Source organism: Triticum aestivum, chromosome 2B (genome assembly GCF_018294505.1).
Source record: "Triticum aestivum cultivar Chinese Spring chromosome 2B, IWGSC CS RefSeq v2.1, whole genome shotgun sequence".
NCBI classification, from domain to species: domain Eukaryota; kingdom Viridiplantae; phylum Streptophyta; class Magnoliopsida; order Poales; family Poaceae; genus Triticum; species Triticum aestivum.
Genome location: NC_057798.1, coordinates 384,888,998 through 384,895,279, shown reverse-complemented (window position 1 = coordinate 384,895,279; position 6,282 = coordinate 384,888,998).

Genomic DNA, 6,282 nt, shown 5'->3' with positions numbered 1-6,282 from the left:
GATATAAGGAGGTTTATGTGTGATAGAGTGTATCGTATCACGGGGTTTGGATGCACCGGCGAAGTTTGCACCAACTCTCAAGGTGATAAAGGGCAATGCACGGTACCGAAGAGGCTAGCAATGGTGGAAAGGTAAAAGTGCGTAGAATCCATGGACTCAACATTAGTCAAAAGAACTCATATACTTATTGCAAAAAAAATTAGAAGTCATCAAAAATCAAGCACTACGTGCATGCTCCTAGAGGGATAGCTTGGTAGGAAAAGACCATCGCTCGTCCCCAACCGCCACTCATAAGGATGCACAATCCAAGTACACTTCATGTTTCAAATTTGTTACACAACTTTAACCATACTTGCATGCTACAGGACTTGCTAAGTTCAACACAAGCATTCTTTAAATTCATAATCACCCAACTAGCATGACTTTAATATCACTACCTCCATATCTCAAAACAATTATCAAGTATCGAATTGATCATAGCATCCAATTCACTTCCTATGATAGTTTTTATTATACCCAACTTGGATGCCTACCATTCTAGGACCAATTTTATAACCATAGAAAATACCATGCTATTCTAAAAGACTCTCAAAATAATATAAGTGAAGCATGAGAGACTAGCAATTTCTACAAAATTAAGCCACCGTTGTGCTCTAAAAGATATAAGTGAAGCACTAGAGCAAAACTATCTAGCTCAAAAGATATAAGTGAAGCACATAGAGTATTCTAATAAATTACTAATAAAGTAGGATTCTACCAAAAGGTGTGTACAGCAAGGATGGTTGTGGAAAACTAAAAAAGAAAATACTAATATCATACACGACACTCCAAGCAAAACACATATCATGTGGCGAATAAAAATATAGCTCCAAGTAAAGTTACCAATGAACGAAGATGAAAGAGGGGATGCCTTCCCGGGGCATCCCCAAGCTTAGGCTTTTGGCTATTCTTGAATATCTTGCGGTGCCATGGTCATCCCCAAGCTTAGGCTTTTGCCACTCCTTATTCCATAGTCCATCAAATCTTTACCCAAAACTTGAAAACTTCACAACACAAAACTCAACAGGAAATCTTATAAGCTCCGTTAGTGGAAGAAAACAAAACCACCACATAAGGTACTGTAATGAACTAATTCTTTATTTATTTTGGTGTTAAACCTACTGTATTACAAGTTCTCTATGGTTCATACCACTTAATACTAGCCATAGATGCATCAAAATAAGCAAACAACACACGAAATGCAGAATCTGTCAAAAACAGAACAGTCTGTAGAAATTTATAACTAACGCAAACTTCTAGAACTCTAAAAATCCTACCAAAATAGGAAGTCCTGAAAATTTTGTCTATTGATCAGAATCAAAAAGAATCAACGCAAAATCATGTTTCTGTGATTTAACAAAACTAATTTCGTGCGTGAAAAGTTTCTGTTTTTCAGCAGAATCAAATTAACTATCACCATAGGTTATCCTATAGGTTCTACTTGGCACAAACACTAATTAAAACATAAAAACACATCTAAACAGAAGGTAGATGCAAAATTTATTAATAAAAAGAAACAAAAACAAAACACAAATAAAATTGGGTTGCCTCCCAACTAGCGCTATCGTTTAACGCCCCTAGCTAGGCATAAAAGCGAAGATAGATCTAAGTAGTGCCATCTTTGGCACTCAATTCATAAGTAGCTCACATGATAGATTCATAAGGTAATTTGACTTTCTTTCTTGGAAAGTGCTCCGTGCCTTTCCTTAATGAAAATTAGAATCTAATATTCCCTTCCTTCATATCAATAATCGCATCAATCGTTCTAAGGAAAGGTCTACCAATAATAATAGGGCAAGAAAGATTGCAATCTATATCAAGAACGATAAAATCTACGGGCACCAAATTTCTATTTGCAACAATGATAACATCACTGATCCTTCCCATTGGCTTTTTAATGGTGGAACCCGCAAGGTGCAAATTTAAAGAGCAATCATCAAGATCATGAAAACCTAGAATATCACATAAAGTTTTCGAAATCGTCGAAACACTAGCACCCAAATCACATAAAGCACAACACTCATGATCTTTAATTTTAATCTTTATAGTAGGTTCCCACTCATCATTAAGTTTTCTAGGTATAGAAACTTCCAAATTAAATTTTTCATCATAAGATTGCATCAAGGCATCAACGATATGTTTGGTAAAAGCTTTATTTTGACTATAAGCATGAGGAGAATTAACAACGGATTGCAACAAGGAAATACAACCTTCTGAAGAACAATTATCACAATCAAATTCCTTGAAATCCGAGATAGTGGGTTCAATGCTATTTAAAGTCATGACCTCTCCAATCCCACTTTTACCAAATTTAGCATCAAGATCTAAAAACTCCGAATTATTGGGACGCCTTCTAACTAAAGTTGACTCATCTCCAGTCCCATTATTATTAAGATTCATATTGCAAAACAAAGATCTAATAGGAGACACATCAATAACTTTAAGATCTTCATCATTATTTTCATGGAAACTAGAAGAACACGCCTTGACAAAGCAATCTTTCTTAGCATGCAATCTAGCAGTTCTTTCCTTGCACTCATCAATGGAAATTCTCATGGATTTGAGAGACTGATTGATATCATGCTTAGGAGGAGTAGATCTAAGTTTAACAGATTCAACATCAAGCGAAAGTCTATCAATGTTCCTAGCCAAATCATCAACTTTGAGCAATTTTTCTTCAAGCAAAGCATTAAAATTCTTTTGAGAAATCATAAATTCTTTCACACTATTCTCAAAATCAGAGGGCATCTTATTAAAATTACCATAAGAATTATTGTAGGAATTCCCATAATTATTAGAGGAATTACTAGGGAACGGTCTAGAATTAAAGTTTCCTCTATAAGCGTTGTTTCCAAAACTATTCCTACCAACAAAATTCACATCCATATATTCATTATTATTCTCAATCAAAGTAGACAAAGGCATATCATTGATATCAATAGGAGCACTCTTAGTAGCAAATAATTTCATAAGTTCATCCATCTTTCCACTCAAAACATTGATTTCTTCTATAGCATGCACTTTTTTACTAGAAGATCTTTTGGTGTGCCATTGAGAATAATTAGCCATAATATTATCAAGAAGTTTTGTAGCATCTCCTAACATGATTTCCATAAACGTGCCTCCCGTGGCCGAATCTAAAAGATTTCTAGAAGCAAAGTTCAAACCGGCATAAAAATTTTGTATGATCATCCATAAATTCAAACCATGAGTAGGGCAATTGCGAATCATCAATTTCATTCTTTCCCAAGATTGGGCAACATGCTCATGATCAAGTTGTTTAAAGTTCATAATATCATTCCTAAGAGTGATAATCTTAGCGGGAGGAAAATACTAATAAAAGCATCTTTGCACTTGTTCCAAGAATCAATACTATTTTTAGGCAAAGACGAAAACCAAACTTTAGAACGATCTCTAAGTGAAAACGGAAATAACTTCAATTTAACAATATCATTATCCGTATCTTTCTTCTTTTGCATATCACACAAATCAACAAAGTTGTTTAGATGAGTAGCGGCATCTTCACTAGGAAGGCCGGCGAATTGATCTTTCATAACAAGATTCAGCAAAGAAGTATTGATTTCACAAGACTCAACATCATTACGAGGAGCAATCAGAGTACTAAGGAAATCATTATTATTGGTATTGGAGAAATCACACAATTTGGTATTATCTTGCGCCATGGCAACAAATAATCCAACACACAAGCAAACAGAAAAAGAGCAAGCGAAAAAAGAGAGGAGAAGATTGGGAAAGAGAGGACGAATAAAACGGCAAGGGTGAAGTGGGGGAGAGGAAAACGAGAAGTAAATGGCAAATAATGTAAATGCGAGGGAGATGAGTATGTGATGGGTACTTGGTATGTCTTGACTTGAGCGAAGACCTCCTCGGCAACGGCGCCAGAAATCCTTCTTGCTACGTCTTGAGCTTGCGTTGGTTTTCCTTGAAGAGGAAAGGGTGATGCAGCAATAGTAGCGTAAGTATTTCCCTCAGTTTTGAGAACCAAGGTATCAATCCAGTAGGAGGCTCCTCAAAAGTCCCACGCACCTACACAAACAAACAAAGAACTCGCAACCAACACAATAAAGGGGTTGTCAATCCCTTCACAGCCACTTGCGAAAGTGAGATCTGATAGAGATAGTATGATAAGATAAATATTTTTTTGGTATTTTATAATATAGATGTGAAAATTAAAGATGCAAATAAAAGTAGATTGAAAGATTATATGATAAAAGATAGACCCCGGGGCCATAGGTTTCACTAGTGGCTTCTCTCAAGATAGCATAAGTATTACGGTGGGTGAACAAATTACTATCGAGCAATTGATAGAAAAGCGAATAATTATGAGATTATCTAGGCATGATCATGTATATATGCATCACGTCCGTGACAAGTAGACTGACTCCTGCCTGCATCTACTACTATTACTCCACACATCGACCGCTATCAAGCATGCATCTAGAGACCTTCTTATTGTTTGAACACGCGACACGCTATGCTAGTGCCAAATATTAAAATCTACCACGCACCCAAGATCATCCTACTGGAAATAGATCACGGGATCGGGTTAACCACTAGGCACGCAGTTACCGCAGTGAAAGTAGAGTTGCTGATGCATGTAGTCGCTCAGTCGGTCTCCCACGAACAGCAATGTCCCATCAAAGTCGATCTCACGCAAACGACAAAGTCCCGTGAACAGCTCCTTGCGGATCCCTCGAACAGCTCCTTGCGGTTCCCTCGAATGGTTCGTCCGAGCACCGCAGATGTGATGCCTCCAATGTATCCACACGTATAGGGAAAAATGATACGTCTCCAATGTATCTATAATTGTTTATTGTTCCATGCTATTATAGTATCAATCTTGGATGTTTATTATGCAATTATATATCATTTTTTGGCACTAACCAATTAACCTAGTGCCTAGTGTCAGTTGTTTTTTTCTAGCTTTTGTCTTTTCAGGAAATCAATATCAAACAGAGTCCAAACAAAGAAATAACTTTGGATTAATTTTTTCTGGACTAGAAGAGACCCTAGAAGGTCTGAGAGAAGACCCGACGAGCCTCGAGTGAGCGACGAGCTCGGGAGGCGCGCCCCCAAGCTTGTGGGCCCCTCATGGCACCTCTTGACCTAATTCCCTCTCTATAAATTCTCAAACATTCCCCTGACATTAGAGAGCCACCCAAAATACATTTTTCGCCACAGCAAATTTCTGTTCGCGCGAGATCCCATCTGGAGGCCTTCTCTGGTACTCTACCGGAGGTGGAATCGGCCATCGAGGGGTTCTACATCAACCTTGATTCCCTTTTGATCATGTGTGAGTAGTTTACTAATGTCTACTATGCAACCTTCTTCCTGTAGACTCATGTTGGGCTTCCAAGCGTAGAGTTTTGTAGGACAGTAGCAATTTTCCCTCAAGTGGATTACTTAAGGTTTATAAATCCGTGGGAGGCGTAGGATGAAGATGGTTTCTCTCAAACAACCCTGCAACCAAATAACAAAGAGTCTCTTGTGTCCCTGCTACGTCTTGAGCTTGCGTTGGTTTTCCTTGAAGAGGAAAGGGTGATGCAGCAAAGTAGCCTAAGTATTTCCCTCAGTTTTTGAGAACCAAGGTATCAATCCAGTAGGAGGCTCCTCAGAAGTCCCACCCACCTACACAAACAAACAAGAACCTCGCAACCAACACAATAAAGGGGTTGTCAATCCCTTCATGGCCACTTGCGAAAGTGATATCTGATAGAGATAATATGATAAGATAAACATTTTTGGTATTTTTATAATATAGATTGGAAAAGTAAAGATGCAAATAAAAGTAGATGAAAACTTATATGATAAAAGATAGACCCGGGGGACATAGGTTTCACTAGTGGCTTCGCTCAAGATAGCATAAGTATTACGGTGAGTGAACAAATTACTGTCGAGCAATTGATAGAAAAGCGAATAATTATGAGATTATCTAGGCATGATCATGTATATAGGCATCACGTCCGTGAAAAGTAGATCGACTCCTGCCTGCATCTACTACTATTACTCCACACATCGACCGCTATAGAACTATATGAGTGCCTGTTAAATTTTGGAATTATTTCGGGTTCATTTGGCCTTTTTATACATTAATTGAGTTTCTGGACTTTTAATGTGCATAATCTAGATATGAATTGCATGCACATGCTCCGATGCACCAAAGTAGGTTAAAAAATCACATGTGTGTCCTTGTTGAATTTCTAGGTCCCATGGAAGAAATGA